The sequence below is a fragment of the Schistocerca cancellata genome, chromosome 5 (genome assembly GCF_023864275.1).
Source record: "Schistocerca cancellata isolate TAMUIC-IGC-003103 chromosome 5, iqSchCanc2.1, whole genome shotgun sequence".
NCBI lineage: Eukaryota > Metazoa > Arthropoda > Insecta > Orthoptera > Acrididae > Schistocerca > Schistocerca cancellata.
In genome coordinates this window covers 598,082,299-598,104,603 of record NC_064630.1, presented here as the reverse complement: position 1 = coordinate 598,104,603, position 22,305 = coordinate 598,082,299, and the positions used below count along the sequence as shown (strand labels likewise).

The window sequence follows — 22,305 nt, the reverse complement described above, 5'->3', positions numbered from 1 at the left end:
GTGCGAGGAAACTTCAGTGATACTGTATAAATCTGGCCAGGTTTGATAACACAGTACGGGGTAAAAATGAACTGGATACTCTCTTTCCGCTGCTGTTACTATGATTCGTATGACTTCCAGGAAGTTTACGCTACTAAATACAGTAATGCTGAGTAATTGTCGCTGCTACGGACACAAACCCAAATGCGTGAAAAAGGAACAGTTATATTTGTTTTTATATAATTACCACAAAGGCCTAATGATATGTACTATACTAGTATCAGATGCTTTGTGTGTTGAAAAATGTAGAGACGCGTCTACAATTAATTCTCGCAACACCACTGCGAAGCTGAGTAATACAGACATTAGTGTCAGCAGTGTTGGGAAACAACTGAAGTCGCTAAAGCTGTACAAAGTTCCAGGGCAAGATGGAATCCCTGTCTGATGCTATATCGAATTTGTGGCTGAAATAGCTCTTCTTTTAATAATATACTGTAAACCCCCCCCCCCCAAAAAAAAAGAAAGCGCAGGTCACCCCGGGGTATCAGAAGTGTTCCACAAAACTACCGTCAAATATCTTTGATGTCTATTTCTTGCAGAATCTTAGGACATGTTCTGAGCTCAAATGTAATGAGGTATCTAGAACACAATGACCTTGCCCATGCCAACCAGCACGGATTGCGAAAGCATTCACCACGTGCAAATCAGTTCACACTTTTCTCATACGACACCGAGCGAGGGGAGGCACAATGGACTCGCACGCGGGACGACAATATTTCAAATCCGTGACCAGCCGTCCAGGTTTAAGTTTTCCGTAATTTCCCTAAATCCCTCCAGACAAACACCGGAATGGTTTTCTTGAAAGGCCACGTCCGATGTCCTTTCCTATCCTTGAACCACTCAAAGCTTGCGCTCCGTCTCTAATGACCTCTATGTCGACGGGACGTTAAACCGTAATCTTCCTTTCTTCCTTCCTCCCTTTTCTCACGTGGAATCCTGAAAGCCATAGATCAAGGCAGTGAAGTAGATGCAGTAATTCTCGATTTCTGAAGAGCATTTGACTATAGAACCGCTCATACGCCAATCACCGAAAGTTAGATCGTAGGTATTGAGTGAAATTTGTTAATGGATTGAAGATTTCTTGATGGGGAGACCGCAGGTTATCTTGGACGGAAAGTTATCGACAGATGTAGAAGTAAATTCGAGTGTGCGCCACGGAAATGTGTTTTGGACCCTTGTTTGCTTTTCGCAGATGATGCAGTTACCTGTAATGAAGTACCGTATAAAGAAAAACCTGCAAACATATTCATTCGGATTTTGATAAGATTTCAGATATCAACAACTTGCTTCAAATATTTAGGAATGTAAAATTCTGTACTCTACAAGTCTACATCTACATCTACATTTATACTCCGCAAGCCACCCAACGGTGTGTGGCGGAGGGCACTTTACGTGCCACTGTCCACTGTCATTACCTCCCTTTCCTGTTCCAGTCGCGTATGGTTCGCGGGAAGAACGACTGTCTGAAAGCCTCCGTGCGCGCTCTAATCTCTCTAATTTTACATTCGTGATCTCCTCGGGAGGTATAAGTAGGGGGAAGCAATATATTCGATACCTCATCCAGAAACGCACCCTCTCGAAACCTGGCGAGCAAGCTACACCGCGATGCAGAGCGCCTCTCTTGCAGAGTCTGCCACTTGAGTTTGTTAAACATCTCCGTAACGCTATCACGGTTACCAAGTAACCCTGTGACGAAACGCGCCGCTCTTCTTTGGATCTTCTCTATCTCCTCCGTCAACCCGATCTGGTACGGATCCCACACTGATGAGCAATACTCAAGTATAGGTCGAACGAGTGTTTTGTAAGCCACCTCCTTTGTTGATGGACTACATTTTCTAAGGACTCTCCCAATGAATCTCAACCTGGTAACCGCCTTACCAACAATTAATTTTATGTGATCATTCCACTTCAAATCGTTCCGCACGCATACTCCCAGATATTTTACAGAAGTAACTGCTACCAGTGTTTGTTCCGCTATGATATAACCATACAATAAAGGATCCTTCTTTCTATGTATTCTCAATACATTACATTTGTCTATGTTAAGGGTCAGTTGCCACTCCCTGCACCAAGTGCCTATCCGCTGCAGATCTTCCTGCATTTCGCTACAATTTTGTAATGCTGCAACTTCTCGGTATACTACAGCATCATCCGCGAAAAGCCGCATGGAACTTCCGACACTATCTACTAGGTCATTTATATATATTGTGAAAAGCAATGGTCCCGTAACACTCCCCTGTGGCACGCCAGAGGTTACTTTAACGTCTGTAGACTTCTCTTCATTGATAACAAGAAGAAGAAGTCGAAGAAACGTACTATCCTATGGCTACAATATCACCGAGATAAACTGGAATGGGTCAACTCTTACACAGACCTGGGTGTAATCGTTTACAGCATTATGAAATGGAACGATCACGTATACTGACTCTTAGGTAAAGCAGGTGGCAGACCGTTTCATTGGTGGGATACTAGGAAAACGGCATCAGTCCACCAAGGAGTCTGCTTCAACATCACTCGTGCGACCCATACTCCTTAAAATATTTCTCGTGCGCGTGTGATCCCAAGAAAAAACAAAAATTTTGTAAATCAGGAAAATCTGTCACTGGATCAAGTTTGCAACTGCAGTGAGACAGGACTCAATTATAGACTGCTTCCGACCAACACTATGGCAGCTAGAAACGAAACTTCCGCTCCAGGTCAGAAAAAATCTGGAGACAGAGTAACGATTCTAGCGTGCACCAATGCCTCCAGGGGTCACAAATTGCCGCTTCTGTTAGTTCGTAAGTGTTCGCAGTTCAGTGTTTGAGTTTCTACTACAACATTGTTTCTAAAGCAAACTCTCAAGTATGAGGGGAGTTCAATAAATAATGCAACACATTTGTTTCTCTGCTCATTTCAGTTGAAAAAATGGCTTCACCCCATATAGTTTCACGGTCCCGACGGGTGGCGGCTCTACACGTGGTCTTCAAAATGGCGTCTGTAATAGGGGTACGTTCCAAGCAGAGACGTGTCATTGAGTTTCTTTTGGCTGAAAACCAGAGCATCGCAGATATTCACAGGCGCTTGCAAAATCTCTACGGAGACTTGCCAGTGAACAGAAGCACGGCGAGTCGTTGGGCGAGGGGTCTCTCATCACCGCAACAAAGTCACGTAAAACTGTCCGTTCTCCCAAGTGCCGGACGGCCGCAAGTGCTACAACACCTGCGATGCTGGAACGAGCGGACACTCTCATTCGACGTGATCGACGGATCACAATCAAACACATCGCTGCTCGACTGGACGTCTCTGTACGTAGTTCTGACTCACTCTCCACCAGCCGGGGTACTGAAACGTGTCCGCCCGCTGAGTTCCTCGCCACCTGACAGAAGACCAAAACAGAGCAACGAAGGACCATCCGTGTGGTATTTCTTACGTGCTAAGAGGCAGATCGTGAAACTTTTTGTCGGACATCGTCACAGGCGACGAAATATGGTTTCATCACTTCAGCGGGAAACGAAACGGCAATCCATGGAGTGGCAGCACACAAACCCTCCTCCGACAAAAAGTTCAGACGGACGCTCGGCCGCTAAAGTCATGGCGACAGTCTTCTGGGACTCTATTTGATGTCGCCCCCTCATGGTGTAATAATAAACTTTATTTTCCTACCTTCAGAAAATTACAGAAGCGATTTCGCCGCGTTCGTCGCCAAAAAAATGAACATATTCTCCACGACAATGAAAAGCCTCACACAAAACTGCGCTCCCGAGAGGAGTTCACAAAACTTCATTGGACTGTTCTTCCTCATCCACTCTACAGCCCGGATATCGCACTTTCCATCTGTTTAGCACGATGAAAGATGCACTCTGCCGGAAGAAGTAAATGGATAACGGGGAGGTTACTGATGCGGGCAGACGTTGGCTCGGACGTAGACCAGTAGAATGGTAATATGCAGGCAGTGGCTTTGAGCAGAGATTATGTTAAAAAACAGGGTTCTGTAGCCAAAAGAGTGGAGAATAACTTCCTATATCGGAATCCTGAATAAAACCAACCTGCTTTCAGAAAAAAATATGTTTATTTACTTAGTGAGCGCCGTTAACTTATGATTAGCGTTATTTGCTGTAATAATACTGTGAACATCAAGTTCCGGATATATTTGTAAATGAAAGGGCTGTAAAATAGTCACTCTTCGTCTAATTCACGTTTTCCCAAATTTGAACTTTACTCGGTCCTAATTACCTCGAATTCATGAGGTTTTACTGCACTCACTCTGGAAGCGTCCGTTCTGTATGGTAGATACACCTGAGCTGTGTTTTAAGGAGGGAGGGGGAGGGGAGGTGTGCAGAGAGAGAGAGAGAGAGAGAGAGAGATCCGTGCAGCGAACGCAGTGTACCGAGGCCATCCTGCCGTGTACTGGTCCAGGTAGGTGAGAACGTGAATGCGCCGGCTACACTACACAGCGACGCCCCACGGGAAATGCAGCGAAGTGACCGGCGCGCTCGGCATTTTTATTTTTGTTTTTATTCGCAGGGCATGCCTTCGGCGCGAGACCTCCCAGCGGCGATATTAAGTGGTACTCGTATTCCTGCAGACTCCACGGGCACGCCATTAGCGGTAATGACAGCGGCGTCTCCGCGTCGTGCGCAATGGTTGCCTCGGTGGATGTCCTCACGCCCCGCTGGTGTCACCTACTCTCTACTCTCGGCTTCTCCTCCTCCCCCACCCCCCACACTCTCATACAGGCGCCATCGATAGGAACCACGCAAGCTCTCGAAATCAATAAGCTGTGTCCCCATGATAATGTCACGCTCGTTAGTGCTATTTCCGGGTCCAGAGCGATGGGTACACCAGCTTAGGCCACCGACCGTCCTTTGCCCTAACGTTGAAGGCCTGACACATGTCATTAGTTCCACGTCGGCCCTTATGATCGGTAGGCATACGACTGCATGTGCTACCAAATACAACAGGCTCTAAGATGCCGGCTCCCAGGTTGATGCCATATTTCTCGACTTTCGAAAGGCGTTCGACTCAGATCCGCACTGTCGCTTGCTGCAAAAAGTGCGCGCTTACGGTCTATCCAATGACATATGCGGTTGGATAGAAAGTTTTCTAACAGACAGGGAGCAGTATGTCGTCCTGAACCGGGTAAGCCGGCCTGTGTGGCCGTGCGGTTCTAGACGCTACAGTCTGGAACCGAGCGACCGCTGAGGTCGCAGGTTCGAATCCTGCCTCGGGCATGGATATGTGTGATGTCCTTAGGTTAGTTAGGTTTAATTAGTTCTAAGTTCTAGGCGACTGATGACCTCAGAAGTTAAGTCGCATAGTGCTCAAAGCTATTTGAACCATTTTTGAACGGGGTAACTAACATCAGGTGTGCCCCAGGACAGCGTGATAGGTCCTCTGCTTTTTACGATTTACATAAACGATCTGGTTGATGGTACTGACAGCGGCCTTAGACTGTTAGCCGATGATGCTGTAGTCTACAAGAAAGTAGTATCACACGAAAGTTGTGAACAAATCAATGAGGATTTGCAGAAAATAAATGCGTGGTGTAATGACTGGCAGTCATCTCTCAATATTAGTAAGTGTAACCTACTGCGTATAACAAGGCGAAAATCCCCATTAATGTACGAGTACAAAATAAATGATCAGTCTTTGGAAGCGGTACTATCAGTCAAGTATCTGGGTATGACTATTCGAAATGATCTCAAATGGAATGATCAGATTACACATATTACGGGTAAGGCGAACTCTAGATTGCGGTTTATTGGTAGAATCCTAAAGCGATGCACTCCTGCAACAAAGGAAATAGCTTACAATACGTTAGTTAGTCCAGTCTTAGAATATTGTTCGTCTGTATGAGACCCTTACCAGTTGGGTCTTATTCAAGAGATTGAGAAAGTCCAAAGAAGAGCGGCAAGATTCGTGACTGGTACATTTAGCCATCGCGAGAGCGTTACAAATCTCATAGAAAGTTTAAAGTGGGACACACTTGCAGATAGACGACGCGCTAAACAGAAGGGTCCAATCTTCGCCGAGGATGTAGAGCATATATTATTACCACCAACTATCAAATCGCGTAATGGTCATCATTCAAAGATAAGGGAAATAAGAGCTCGTACTGAGGCGTTCAGACAGTCATTTTTCCCAGAGGAGCGGGGGAGGGAGGGGGGGGAAATACGACTTTGGCGCGAATTGTGCCCTCCGCCATACACCGCTTGGTGGCTAGCAGAGTATGTATGTAGATGTAGATACTTTTCAAAACGGCGTTTTCCGGGGCTAAGACTTCGGATTCTGTTAGTTATACAAAGGTAAGGGTCAAGTGCTTCTATAATCCTTGGGCTGCGGGCCATATGCAGATTCAGATTCATCGGAAGAATCTTAAGGAAATGTAACTCAACCATGAAAGTAGCGGCTTATAATGCGCTTGTTCGCCCGATTCTTCTTCATCAATCTGGGATCCCTATCAGGTAGGACTGATAGAGATAGAGAAGATCCAACGAAGAGCGGCTGGTTTCGACACGGGATCGTTTAACTGGCGAGACATCGTTACGGGAATGCTAAACAAGCTCCACTGGCAGACGTTACAAGAGAGGCGTTGTGCATCACGGAGAGATTACTATTGAAATTTCGGGGCAGTACGTTTCAGGAGTAGTCGGATGACATATTACTCCTCCCCACATACATCTCGCGCATTGACCATGAGCAGAAAATTCGAGAAACTAGAGCCAATACAGAGGTTTACCGACAGTCTTTCTTCCCATGCACTATTCGCGAGTGGAATGGGGTTGTAGGGATCAGATAGTGATAACGAAAGTACCCTCCGCCACACACCATTAGGTGGCTTGCGGAGTATGATGTAGATGTCAAGTGTTTACGTTAGGACGGATCCCACGAGTTTTGTCGCCTCACTGTTTTGACAAATCACTTTTGACTTCGTGGGCCCAAAATTCGACAAAATGCGTGCTGCAATATCACCGTTGCGAATGCACCTTTGCGCATCAGATGGAGGGCACGAAACAGGGCGAGGGGAGATCATGCAGCGTAATTCTATGCGCATGCGCCACACCGCGTCAGATGTCGGTACCAAGTAAATGACGTGCATCAGCAGTCTCCTCTACAAAACTCCCCTGAAGATGGCTGAGTGTTTGTCAGACGGAATATCGTCACAAGACGTTCACGTCATCTGGCTGCAAGCTTGAAACCTGACGGAATGCTCATTAAGCCGAGAAAACTTCTAGACTCAAATCATATTCTGAGGCGACAAAAGTAACTGGATATCTCGTATCATTGAGTCGGACCTCCTTTTGCCCGACGTAGTTCAGTACGTCGACGCGGCATGAACTCACCACGTCGTTGGAAGTCCCCTGCAGAAATATAGAGAGCAAAATCTCTCGGTGTACATGCCGCGTCAAATCAGGATAGAACTCCAAGCTTTCGACCACTACCTCCATGATCGTCGTCAGGGCTAAAATTGACTGTCGTGAACTAGCGAGGTTCTCACTTTTATATGCAAAGGACGGCTTCTGATTGGCTGGAATACGTCATAGTAACAGCGATATGGCGCGTAGTGAAGTGGTGCCCTCTACTTCCATAGATGTAGTTTCTATCTCACGTTGCTTGCAGCGCCATCCCTTGAATCAGGAGGTATAGTGCGGGAAGTTTTTCTCTGCGATTTTTCTTTATCCAGGTATTTGGGAAAAATCAGCGGTGGCTGAACATAGCCTGCTTAACAAGCATAAGATTTTATTTGAAGAAACGAGAGTAATAGCCCACGCATCGAATTACTGGGACTCTGTGATCCGGGAAGCAGTCGAAATTAGACTTAGCGATAGTAACTTTAACATAGACAACGGCTATGCACTTAGCAACACTTGGAAGAGTGCACTGGATAAAGAAAAATCGCAGAGAAAAACTTCCCGCACTTTACCTCCTGATTCAAGGGATGGCTCTGCAAGCAACGCCTGATACAAACTACATCTATGGAAGTAGAGGGCACCACTTCACTACGCGCCATATCGCTGTTGCTATGACGTATTCCAGCCAATCAGAAGCCGTCCTTTGCATATAAAAGTGGGAACCTCGCTAGTTCACGACAGCCCCCCCCCCAAATTCTATAAGTCCTTCCAGATCCTTGAGCGTCATCCACTCCGCCTCGCCTTCCGTATACGCCTCCCGTCCCCCACGCGGATCCTTTATGATCTCATTCCTTTCCCCCATCTGCTCCTATTCCTTGAACATATCCGCATCCTCTACACCTCCCCCATCTTGAACCCCCTCACCCCGTGGTTGCTCCTCTCCTCTCCCATCCACGCCCCCTGCCACGTGTTCACCGTTGTGTCCCCTCTACGCTCCATCTCTACACCCTACATCTCCTTTCCCAAGGTGGCTTCCATGAACTCCCCCTCCCGGACAATGCCCTCTCTCCCTCCATTTATCCCTCCTATCAACTCTGATCCTCACTCCCCCTACTTTCCTCTGTCCTTTCCCTGGGCTCCCTCTTTCCCCCTTCCGTCCGGTTTTCTCCCCACTAAACCCCTCCCTACCTCCCTTCTCCCCCCCCCAAGTCCTTTTGTATTCCCCTCCTCTGCCTACCCCACTCCCTGTCGCGTCTGCCCCCCACCGCTCTTATGGGTCCTCATCCTCCATCAGCTCCTTTCCCGGTTCACCCCTTCGCTTTTACTCTCCTTTCCCCCCTTTTTTGTTTTCCCATGACCTGTCCAGTTTCCCCCCACCTGCTCTCGGCTGTGGTATGTCACATTTGCCAACTTTTTAGTGCAGTGTTCCAGAGACTATTCAGTGTTGTTCGTCTTTCTCGTGTTGCGAACAGAAACCATGCTGTCGCTAGGTGTGAATTTTATGTCTTTTGCGAACAGAATCCAGACTGTCGCCGTGTTTTTTAATTGTCTGTCTATTGTTTTACCTGTCTGCTTCGTATGTATTTTATTAGCATCATCATCCCTCTGTTCTTTGTTTTAAGTTCCACGATTCCTTTTCGCCATGTTACTCTTTAAGTCTCTATTTTATCGCCTGTTTTTATTTATTATTTATTCTCTTCATCTTTCTCACAAAGTCTGTAGGCTGAAGAGCGGCATACTAAGCTGCTACCAGCCCGCCCCCTTCGGGGGGAATTGAAATTCAATAAAGAAAAAAAGAAAAAACAATAGTTCACGACAGTCAGTTTTAGCCCTGACGACGACCATGGAGGTAGTGGTCGAAAGCTTGGAGTTTTACACTGATTTGACGCGGCATGTACACCGAGAGATTTTTATTCAAGAAATACGTTGCAAAAGACTTCGTAGCCATATAGAGAGGAATGCTGCCTCTGCAGTCGTCCATAATTGCGAAACTGTTGCCGCTGCAGGATTTTGTGCACGAACTGACCTCTTGATTGTATCCTACAAACGTTCAACGGGATTCATGTCGTGTCTTGTTGTCAGCTTGGGTCCATGGCTTCGTGCAGTATGCACCACAGTCGAACCCTACCAAAATCTTTTACCAACTGAAATCGGGACTCAACTGAGCAGGCCACCGTTTTCCAATCATTAGGGTCCAACAGATATGATCACGAGCTCAGGAGAGGCGCTGCAAACAATGTCGTGCTGTTAGCAACAGCACTCGCATCGGTCGTCTGCTGCCATTGCCCATTCCCCGCACTGTCCTAACGGATACGTCTCTGCGGTTATTGCACGCAGCGTTACATGTCTGTTACCACCGACAACTCTGCGCAAACGCCGCTACTGTCGGTCGTTAGGCTTTTCTGGAGACTAGAAATCTACTCTGTAGGAATCAGCGTGGGTTTCGAAAAAGACGATCGTGTGAAACCCAGCTCGCGCTATTCGTCCACGAGACTCAGAGGCCCATAGACACGGGTTCCCAGGTAGATGCAGTGTTTCTTGACTTAGCAAAGCGTTTGATACAGTTCCCCACAGTCGTTTAATGAACAAAGTAAGAGCATATGGAATATCAGACCAATTGTGTGACTGGATTGACGAGTTCCTAGATAACAGAATGCAGCATATCATTCTCAATGGAGAGAAGTCTTCCGAAGTAAGAGTGATTTCAGATGTGCCGCAGGGGAGTGTCGTAGGACCGTTGCTATTCACAATATACACTAATGACCTCGTGGATAACATCGGAAGTTCACTAAGGCTTTTTGCGGATGATGTTGTATTATATCGATGGATTGTAACAATGGAAAATTGTACGGAAATGCAGGAGGCTGCAAAAAATTGACGCATGATACAGGGAATGGCAATTGAATCTCAATGTATACAAGTGTAATGTGCTGCAAATCATAGAAAGAAAGATCCTTTATCATTTAGCTACAATACAGCAGGTCAGCAACTGGAACCAGTTAATTCCATAAATTATCTGGGTTGGGGGGTTCTTTGGAGAAGGAGACCAGACAGAGAGGTCATCGGTCTCATTGGATTAGGGACGGATGGGGAAGCAAGTCGGCCGTGCCCTTTCAAAGGAACCATCCCAGCATTTGCCTGGAGCGATTTAGCGAAATCACAGAAAACCTAAATCAGGATGGCCGGACGCGGGATTGAACCGTCGTCCTCCCGAATGCGAGTCCAGTGTCTAACAACTGGGCCACCTCGCTCGGTATAAATTATTAGGAGTGATTTAAAATGGAATGACCATATAAAATTAATCGTCGGTAAAGCAGATGCAAGACTGAGATTCATTGGAAGAATCCTAAGGAAATGCAATCCGAAAACAAAGGAAGTAGGTTACAGTACACTCGTTCGTCCACTGCTTGAATACTGTTCACCGGTGTGGTATCCGTACCAGATATGGTTGATAGAAGAGAGAGACAGAGGATCCAACGGAGAGCAGCGCGCTTCGTTACAGGATCATTTAGTAATCGCGAAAGCGTTACGGAGCTGGTCGATAAACTCCCGAGGAATACTCTGCGAGAGAGACGCTCAGTAGCTCGGTACGGGCTTTTGTTGAAGTTTCACCGAGGAGTGAAGCAGTATATTGCTCCCTCCTACGTATATCTCGCGAGGAGACCATGAGGATAAACTCAGAGAGATTAGAGCCGACACAGAGGCGTACCGAGAATCTTTCTTTCCACGAACAATACGAGACTGGAATAGAAGGGAGTACCGACAGAGGTACTCAAAGTACCCTCCGCCAGACACTATCAGGTGGCTTGCGGAATATGGATGTAGGTGAAGATGAAAGCAGTCAGTCACTGCGTAGTCGGTGGTAAGAGGTAAGGCATGAAATTTGGTATTCTCAGCACACTGTTGACAATATGCATCTCGGAATATTGAATTTCGTAACAATTTCCCCAACTGAATGTCCCATGCGTCTATCTCCAACAACTACTCGACGTTCAGAGTGTCTTAATTCCAGTCGTTCAGCCATAATCGCGTCGGAAATGTATTCACGTGAACTACCGCCATCCCATCATTTTTGTCACCTTACAAGGGAACCTCCCCATCGCACCCCCCTCAGATTTAGTTATAAGTTGGCACAATGGATAGGCCTTGAAAAACCGAACACAGATCAAGCGAGAAAACAGGAAGAAGTTGTGTGGAACTATGAAAAAATAAGCAAAATATGCAAACTGAGTAGTCCGTGCGCAACATAGGCAACATCAAGGAGAGTGCGAGCTCAGGAGCATCGTAGTCCCGTGGTCAGCGTGAGCAACTGCGGAAGGAGAGGTCCTTGGTTCAAGTCTTCCCTCGAGTGAAAAGTTTACTTTCTTTCTTTTCGCAAAGTTACGATCTGTCCGTTCGTTCATTGACGTCTCTGTTCACTGTAATAAGTGTAGTGTCTGTGTTTTGCGACCACATCGCAAAACCGTGAGATTAGTAGACGAAAGGAAGTGCCTCTCCAATGGGAACCGAAAGCATATTACCCACGGAATACATCTCACGTATTCAACGCACTCTCGTCCAAAGTAGCAAACAGTCAACTGCCAGCCAGGGAGCCTCGTTAGCAGGAATACTCTCTCTTACGTACGTTGTAGTCGACTGACATCGTGTGTTTCGATGTTTGTTTAGGTGTAGCGTCCTCATACTACGGCGCAGTTACCTCGCATCGGACGGACGGACGGACAGATAATGATTGTCTAAAAATAAAAAATTAAACTTTTCACTTGAACCAAGGACCTCTCGTTCCGGAGTTGCTCACGCTAACCACGGGACCACGGCGCTCCTGAGCTCAGACTGTCCTTGATGTTGCTTATCTTGCTCATGGACTACTCAGTTTGTATATTTTGCTTATTTTTTTCATAGTTCCACACAACTTCTTCCTGTTTTCTCGATTGATCTGAGTTCAGTTTTTCAAGGCCTATCCACAGTGTCAACTTATAACTAAATCTGAGGGGGTTGCGATGGGGAGGTTCCCTCCTTAGTATAAAGTCAGTCTCCACTATTAACTCCCCTAAAGATGGCTGAATGGTTGTCAATCGAAATATCGTGGCAAGACGTTGACGTCATCCGGCAGCAAGCTCGAAACCTCACGGAATACTCATTACGCAGAGAAGAATTCTAGAATCAAGTCACAGTCGCCAGTACAGTGTTCCTGAATAGAAGTCTGCACAGACGCACAGCGCATCAGTACGAGAGGAGGACGCCTGGACGATAAATAAACTGCCGCAGGATGCGATCCGCGTCATGAATCGCATTAGGGACGCGTTTTAGTTGCGGTCCCTCCCCGGCAGTACGCGCCATCAACATGGGGACGTGGTCGCAAACGGTGCAGGGCTGCTCGGTCACCGGAGCGAACCGGAGCGGTGAGTCGCAGACGTGGACGCCAAGGATGAATTAGTGACGGCCTGGGGCGTCGGGGCCGACCGCCGCTGGCGCCGCGCCCGCTACGTACAGTCGCTGTCGTCTCCTAATAGAGCACCTCTCACTGCTGACGTGAGCGGCCCGTGGCTTACAGTGCTGCTACCCACGACGTCAGACTACGTGACTAAAAATGCTATCGGGCCAGGTGCTCTAGCGGAGCAATCAATCGAAAAATGCACACCAACTCTATGCCGTAGTATACTTGGGCGACACGTCCTCCTGTAGCTTAATAAACAATCAAGAACATCGGTTCATTTGAGACAATGTCGAAGATATCCAGACCACCATCAGACAAAGGCTGGCAATCATCAGTAGGGATTCCCCAAATGTCATTGCATCTGATGAATCCCTAAATGCAGATACGATTTCGTAGCTTGAAACGAGAGAAATTCTATCGAATAGCTAAAGGGACATTCGGTGAATTATCTAATGTCAAGAGAAACCATATATAATTTCTAGAACATCTTTAAGATAGAACATTATACTCTGTCATGAACCCGCCAGGGTAGCCGACAGCGGTAACGCGTTGCTTCCTGGAATCGGGTAAGCGCGCCGGCCCCGGATCGAATCCGCCCGGCTGAGTAACGACGAGGGCCGGTGTGCCGGCCAGCCTGGATGTGGTTTTCAGGCGGTTTCCCACATCGCCCTAGGTGAATACCGGGCTGGTCCCCACGTTCCACCTCAGTTACACGCGTCGCAGGCATTTGAAACACGTTCGTACTATTTCATGATTTACACTAGATGCCGACAGCTGGGGTACACTGATTCCATCCCAGGGGGTACGGGGTGGTGGCAGGAAGGGCATCTGGCCACCCCTAAAATTAACCTTGCTAAATCCGTTTTAACCGCGCCGACCCTGCGATTGCTGCGGGAGTATGGCGTAAGCAAAAGAAGGAAAGAAAGAATTATACTCTGTCAGGAAGTACGTCTATTTGAAAACAAGACATGATTTTTTCACATTTAATCCAGTAACAGGTTTCTTTTACCAAGAAAAAACATTTTCATTAATTTCTTTCACTGTGTGTTTTTTATTTAATACTATTTCTGTGTCAAATAGAGACCTTTATTTGTTGCATCATATATAAAAGAAATTGTCGTAGTAGTAGAAGGCACTAAAGCCCCCGGGGACTGGCAGTCTGTGTTGTCCTCCTCGTTCCTTCATCATTCGTGAAAGTGGTTAGATTGGACTGTGTAAAGATTGGGACATTTCACGGGCGCTGATGACCGCGCAGTTGAGCGCCCCACAAACCAAACATCATCATCATCATTATCACCACTAAACTCTCGCGCTAACTAGAAGCTCCAACACAGCCTTTCGAGACAAGAAGAAACAGGAACACATACCCCTCCATCTATACTACTGTGTATAAACACAAATGTTAAGACTTTGTACGCGGCTGGAACAGCAACCTAGAATGAAATCGTCTTGTAGAAAGAGTAAACAGCTAATTAGTGGCAAATTCGAAGGTTTCCTAACTGAGTGACGCCTTTCGGCTATATTTTAACGTACCTCTGCCACAACATATAATCCAGTTGTTTGAATTTCCTTCTGAAGAAGACTTTTTATAAAAGTTGAAACCATAGTAAAGAGCTTTTAATAAACTTTCCAGTTAGCAACTGATTGGCTTTTTACTATTCCTATAACAATAAAGACAAGCAGTCGTTTAACGTTTTTAGCAAAATCTCGAAAAGTTCTTGACCGATTTACTTCAAATTTTTACACGATGCTCTAATAAATGTTTGGACAGGCATAAACTACATATTTTTTGACACACACCGTGTACAAATACGAAGGATGCCCAGGAAGTAATGCATCGATTTTTTTTTCTCAGCCGAAAAACAATGCTACGTATACGAAATGTTACGTATGTATATTTGAAGTCTCCTGAGTGAGCGCGCCTAGTTTCTGTCACTTGCGACAGATAGCGTAGCTGCAGGGAAGTTTCAAAATGGCTTCCGAATGTGATGTACGTTACAAGCAAAGTGCCGTGATTGAATTTGTCACTGCAGAGAAAATGACTGTGGGGAATATTAACAAACTCTTGTGCAAAGCCTTTGGAGCATCTGCTGTCGACAGAAGTGTTAGTCGGTGGGCACGTAGGGTGAGGTCATCAAAAGGCTGTTCGGCCGAGCTCCACGACTTGCAGCGGTCGAGGTGACCATCCATGACACCCCTGACCCTTTCGGACTTGCACTTGTTTGGGCGATTGAAGGATGCCATTCGTGGAAGACATTTTGAGGACGATGACGAGGTGATTCACGCCGTGAAGCACTGGCTCCGCCACCAGGACAAGGATTGGAACCGACGGGGCATACACGCCCTTGTTTCGAGCTGGAGAAGGCCACAGAACGGGATGGAGCTTACCTGGAAAAATAGGGTGCGTAGATAAAACACTATGCTTTCGTGTGTGTAATTCTCAATCAATAAGGAATTGATGATGAAAAAATGCGGTGCATTACTTTCTGGGAAACCCTCGTACATACATGTGACATATAAAAAGGAAATGTTACTAGCAAAGATCTCAAAAAGTAATTGGTCGATTTCCTTCAGATTTTTGCGCGATACTGTAATAAATGTTGTTAGCAAAGATCTCAAAAAGTAATTGGTCGATTTCCTTCAGATTTTTGCGCGATACTGTAATAAACACGTAACGGGCATAGGCCTTGCTGTTGGTGATAATGTTTCGTTTTCTTTCTCGCAACCAGAAACTGAATATACAACTATGTTCTGCTTTGTTTTTTCCCTCTCAATCGGTTTTCACAGAAAAGAAGGAAGCTGTGTTTGTGGCTTATCAACCTATGATTAGAATATTACTACGAAATCTGAATCATCCGAACCTTTTTAATCTCACCCATTAGCATATTAAAACTATGTGAAATACTGTCATTGAAGCTACTATCCTCAAATATCCAGCAGCAGTTGGGGTATAACCCGCATACCAATGATCCCAAGCCCATTTACTCATTTGTTTTGAGCAACTCCAGGTCACATCAATGTTCCATTGCCGATAACAATAAAGACGACTCAAGGTCCGGAGGGGGGGAGGGAGAGGCGAGGAGGAGGTGGACCGTGGCAAGTAGGAGGGGGGGGGGAGGGAGGGAAGTAATGGGCAAAGAGAAGGCGGAAGCGGAGATGGACAGAGCGAGGGGACAGGAGACTAGGTCGTACATCCAATTCTAATACATATTTAGCAATTGCGATGCTTTGCGAAGTTCACCAGTTTGTGTATGAGAAGAATAAAATTATTTTGTTATCATACATTCAAGAGTGATGACAAATTATGGCAGGTGCGTCAAGGTAATTTATTGTAATTGGAAACTGAAGAACCTAGCCGACGAAGGCACACATAGTGAGGGCAAAGAGGCGCTGCAGGAGAGGTTGGAGACCCCCTCTCCACCCCACGCCACCCCTAAAAAACCGGTAAACTTTGTGCCTGGAAATACGGTCGGATCCCGAATTTTTGAGTCTACCTTTTAAAATAGCATTCACGTTTCAGACATGACATGTAATTCGGATTCCACGTCGTTAAATAGTAAGTCCCCTTTCACCGGTTGGATTAGTGGGGTACGTGACAGACACGGAAGTCATCGAAGTGGCGTCCAATCGGAAAAACTTGCACCCGGCCAATAAACCACACGAAATTATTATTTTTATTATTATCATAAAAATTATGAACCCTTTCATTTCAACTGGAGTCGGGAGCAGGGCACGAATTTATTTCAAAGACAACAAATGACAGCGAGGACCTCTAACAAATTAAGGACCTTGACATTAAGATCCTTACCTTTTTAAGTAAGAAGTTCAGCTTTATCTACTTCTACGTCTCCATACATACTCAACAAACCATACGGCGCATGGCGGAGGGTACTTTGTGCCACTACTAATAATTCCCTTTCCTGTTCACTTATAAATGGAGGGACGTAAAATTCTACTGTTTATATTTTTCCATACGAGCCCTGATTCCTTCAATGTTTCCAGTCCTTATTGGTGGCAGCAGGATCGCTCTGCAATACAATCATGCTGATTGAATCTCCCGGTAACAATTCTAGCAGCATGCCTCTGAAACGGCTTCGATGTCTTCCTTTAATCCAACTTGGTGGGAACCCCAATACTCTAACAGTACCCAACAATGTGTCGCACTAGCGTCTTACATGTGATCTCCTTTGCAGGTGAGCTACATTTTCCTAGAATTCTCCCAATATACCGAGGCGATCACTTGCCACCCCAACTACCGATCTTACGTGCTCGTTCCATTTCATATTGCTTTGCAACGTTACTAGCAGATATTTAACGGACCTGACTGTGTCAAACAGCACACCTCTAATACTCTAACAGAACATTACAAGATTGTTTTTCCTAATCACCTGTATTCATATTTTTCTACATTTAAAGCAAGGTGCAATTAATCAAACCAAACATAAATTCTGTTTAAGTCACCCTGTATCCTCCCACAGTCCACGACGACACTTTTCCCTGCACTACAGCCTTACTAGCACATACTGCAAACTGCTGCTCATCCTGTTCATCAGGTCGTTTATGTACGTAGAGAACAAGACCAGTCATATCACGTTTTTCTTTGGCACACCTGACGATGCCTTTGTTTCGGATGAACACTCGTCGTCCAGCATACTGGTTTCCGTTACCCTGAATTTGAATCACGTCCAAGAAACAAGAAAATGTGAAAAGGAACTTTGTCTTACGCCCCTGACGTGTGCTATCTCGTGTTTGTCTTTGACCTGCATCACGCGCACCGATTGAGACCAAATTGCTGTTAATATAGATGTCGTCACAAGGGGGCCAAAAGTCTTCTCAGAATCTATGTTCTCAATAAGTAATTCATACTCACTGCTCGAATAACTTCGTGCACAACTTACAAGTGGGCCGCTGCGCTGTATTCGCTTTTAAGAGTTGCTTTGTCCTTGCATGATTAAAACCCAGTGTTTTTTGAATCTGTGTGTCTTATGGTGATTTAATGAATATCTGTTACATTACAGTGCACTACGGAGAGACAGCTGCCACGGTCTAGTCTCTTGCGTCTTGTCTGTCTCTACCGTTGTTCCAGTTTCGTGACATTTGTCTGCTTCAGAAGACATCCTATAAATACAAGTTTTTTAACGTTACGTTTCCTTCAGTTTTAACATTTACATTAAACACTTACATTTCTAGGTGCAGTTTCTTCCACAATACACAGAATTATTTTGGCATTAGTCTACATGTATCTAAAGATATCTAAGAAAGTTTGTAACTTTGCCTGTTGTTGGTTATCGTTAGATTTCTCATTTTACCTGCGGAAATGTGTTGTCTATCCAACTTAAGTTTCTATTTTGTCTTCTTTATATTTCTATTGTTTTCAATTGCTTTCGTTATCGTATTTTCCCTATATTTTCCACAAATTGTATGGAAGACGTTTCCTAGTAGATCCATTTAATTCAGCTTATTCGGTTGCGTTCTTATCATCGTTTGCTTCAAAGTCTTTCAGTTTCTTTAATATTTGACTAGTTCCATTTCGTATAATCTTTGCATCAGCTCGCTTTGTACCTACAATATCTGTTTCGGTCTGCATGTGTTACATTATCACCGCTTTCATCTATCTTCGTTCTAACTTACTTTCCTTAGCTGCTGAATGTGTTGCTTAGCTTAACTGTAATTCCCTACTTATAAAAAAAAAAGAACTTCTCTTAACCTAAGCTTCAGACTTATTGTCCAATGATCTATGTAGCAGTTTTATCTATATCTTAGGAGTCTATGATCACTTGTAATCTGGAAACGGTTTATGACCGTCACGCGTTTACTATTATTTGATGAAATGTAGCAGCCTTAATGTTTGCCACGTATGTCATTGTGCTTTTCTTCTGGATTTCTGGATGAATGTGTTGAAGAAAAACATATTGTTCTTTGCGGTACATTGTAGCAACGTGTAACACCTGTCATCTCCGATATTGTCGCCAAAATTTCCCACTGAAATTTTTTTTGTAGTTTATGTCCCACTTTCACACTAAAATCCATTATAAACTATCTGGCTATCTTAGTCGCTCCTAAGTACCGTATAGAGTACATCATTTAAAATACTGTATGCCGAACGGCTAAAAAACTGAATAAAACGCCGTATAATTTGCTGTCTAAGATCCTCATATCAGTATGTAACTGATACACACTCTTCATCAGAGACCATTGTAAATAAGTTGCGGTCGTAACGATCAGTCGATGAAGATATGATTAGTGTTTTCTCCGAGCTTCATTTATACAAGGGTTCTTCTGCGTACTTAAATAAAACGCAGTTTAAGCTTTTCGTGATTAAAGCGGAGGCGGAATACGGAGGTTCCTATGGCACATTTCAAAGTCGTTCCATTGTCATAGAGGATTGTTCGGAGCTAATTCCGCATAGTTCCATCCCTCCAATTGGTAGGAACGACATAGTACACTATTCAAATTGTCTGTAATTTTCAGCTACGCGTATTGGAATAGGGCTACGTGCGCAACGTGGTCATATATTTTTGTCCCAATGCACACTGTGACGTTCGCAGGTATATCGACTGCTTCCTTCCATCCTACACCGCATTCCCTCCTACCGAATGAAAATAGTTGCAAACAATCCTTCACTAGTAGAAGAAAGTGGGCTTCTTTCTCGAAAAAGCCGTCTGTGACACGTAAAAGGAGCACTACACAGCCACAAAAGTGTCATCATTTACGCAGTACCGTGAAATGTCTGATGAAAATTGAATAATAAATTACTAGTGTGGACGGCGAAACAGACAAATCTTAAATTTCACTACTAGATTTAAAAAAGCTTCACTAGTCACCATTTAGCGTAGAAGACTAATATGTTTACTCTTTTTGGTTGATTTCATTACATCCTACTATAACCTGGGTGACATTAAAGACTATTATGTTTCGTTACGGTTATTAAATTTAAAGTTTTGCTGTATTTAGTAACCTACAAATTAGATCATTGTAGCTGTGCAAGCAAACACATCAAATATACGTAGCGTGCAAACTGACTCGTTGAACATCATTTCGACAGATATCGTTATAAATGTTGCGCGGTTGTGACAGTTATCTGAATTTATCGACAGAAAAACAAAATGCATAATCTACAAAATATTCCAGCGACATGGCAGTAGTCGTTAGAAATTATACCATGAAACATAATTAAATTAGACAATTTCTTACACTGTTGTGGGCTGAGCTGAGTCCTGAGACAACCTTAAGACCCACAGATTGTCCTGTAATGTCCATATATACTCGTTCAACAATTTTAACTGGTCGTAGTGATACGCTACGCCAAGCGTGTTGGCATCAATTCAACCACAGCTTGTCTAATTGCTTGCACGAATGAAGCCAGAAGACGTGTCGGTTCGTTGGCTGTCAATGAGCCAACATAAACTATGATTAAGCATCAGCACCCCACCCGCCCACTGGCAGAATACTGAGAAGTGGAAATACAGGTTTCCGTTGCCACCATACCTGGGTAAGTGCTAAAGAATGCAGTCTTGTTACCCAGGATCTTCGTCAAATTTGTAGCAGTCCTTCAAGCTGTGGACGAGGTTTGTTCTTTGGGCAGTAAAATGAATAACGACATAATAAAATAAAAGGTTATCAAATTGAAATGAAAAGCAGAAAATTGTCGATGTTAACAGGTTTCCGGCTTATAAATCCATCATCAGATTACGACTAACGTCATCAAAAAGGACGCAGTACTGGTCAACACCGAAAATTGAATTACACATAGATAACGCGGTGTAAACACAGAGTATATACCATCTTTGACAGTTCAATAGTAACAAATGGTAAAGTTGTGTTTGTGTTTGTGTTTGTGTGTGTGAGAGAGAGAGAGAGAGAGAGAGAGAGAGAGAGAAAAGAGAACGAGGGCAACATGATGATATAATTAGGTTCAACACAAGGAAAGATGTCCAAGCTAGAGCTTCTATAAAAATTTTAATTACGTTAACATTCACTGTTGAATTAACGTACACTGTAATCCAGTGAATAATTTATGAATAATAATAAAACACCAAATGTAATACGATCTAAATACTTTGATAATCTCAATTACATAAACAAATACAGTTAAAATGAGGGATTGGTATGGTTAGCTAAATAAACAATAAAATTGTAAAACATCAAGAGTCTTGTGCTATTCATGTGTTGTTGTGGCCAACGGCCATGCCGCAGTGTTAACACCGGTTCCCGTCAGATCACCGAAGTTAAGCGCTGTCGGGCTGGGCTAGAACTTGGATGGGTGACCATCCGGTCTGCCGAGCGCTGTTGGCAAGCGGGGTGCACTGAGCCCTTGTGAGGCAAACTGAGGAGCTACTTGATTGAGAAGTAGCGGCTCCGGTCTCTACGAAGCAGCAGCGGAAGAATCAAAGAACAACATACAAAATCCCCATTAGCATCAAACAGGAAATCTTTTCTAAAGCAGTGAAGTATGTTGACATCAGTTATAAATGTGTGTGCAATGAAATTTGTTGCAAAAGCATTTATCTGTAAAATAGGATTATCATAATGTTAAACGTGAACGATAGCTATTACAAATACGCAGAAAATTGAAGAAAACACTCACACACACACACACACACACACACACACACACACACACACACACACAACAAAGGAACAAGTATCAAAATACATATATACACAATATAAACAAAAGAAGAAAGATAAACAAGCAGCGACAGTTGCCAACACTGCACAATGTAAACACACACACGTTCAACATACAGGGAAAAAGTGCACTTGAAGTGCTGCAATAAAAAAAGAAAAATGCTGAAGATGAGGTGTGTAGTGGATCGGTTAACTTATGAAGATACTGAATCGAGTCGAGGAGGAAAGAGCTTCATACCGTAACATGTCGAAACGAAGGGATATTTGATACAACATATTCCGAGACATCAACGTAAAGTTCATTTGGTAGGGATAATAGTTGTGGAGGGAGACTAAGACTACAACGCAGTAAACAGATTCAGTAGGATGTAGACTGCAGTAGTTGTGCAGAGATCGACACACATGCACAGAACTGGCTAGCGTTAAGATGTGAATCAAGTCAGTCTCGACCGAAGACCACAACAACAACAACGAGCGTATGGTGTTATAAGCTTGCACATCGAATTCAAACAAGGAGTGCAATCTGAGGGCTCAGAATATACAGTTTAAACAGTGTCGCTGTATTCATTTGCGCAGGTATTTAATTTCTAATGACTCGGCAACCTTTATCGCATATGTACATCCAGTAACAACGTAATGGTATTTTTTCGCAAGTTATAAATGTCGCACGCTGTGAACATGAATCTAGTTACCAAAAAAACGTTTGAATAATTCTAGTCTATCGAGCATTTATTGCATAACATTCCGTTGATTTGCTACAAACGAGGGCATTATTCTCAATTTCGTGCGATTCGTTACGCTCTGCATAATAAACGATATGCAAATGTTTGGAAACGATTTACTGGAATTATTAAGTTGCCAGTGATA

The 22,305-nt window shown here is 44.3% G+C and overlaps 1 protein-coding gene and 1 pseudogene across 1 annotated transcript in view; one reads left to right on the top strand and one right to left on the bottom strand.

Annotated features, from left to right (window-relative positions):
* The window catches only part of LOC126188711 (uncharacterized), a 299,019-nt gene that overhangs the window by 141,878 nt on the left and 134,836 nt on the right, over positions 1-22,305 (bottom strand). The window lies entirely within an intron of this gene.
* On the top strand, positions 20,985-21,102 carry LOC126189723 (5S ribosomal RNA; annotated as a pseudogene).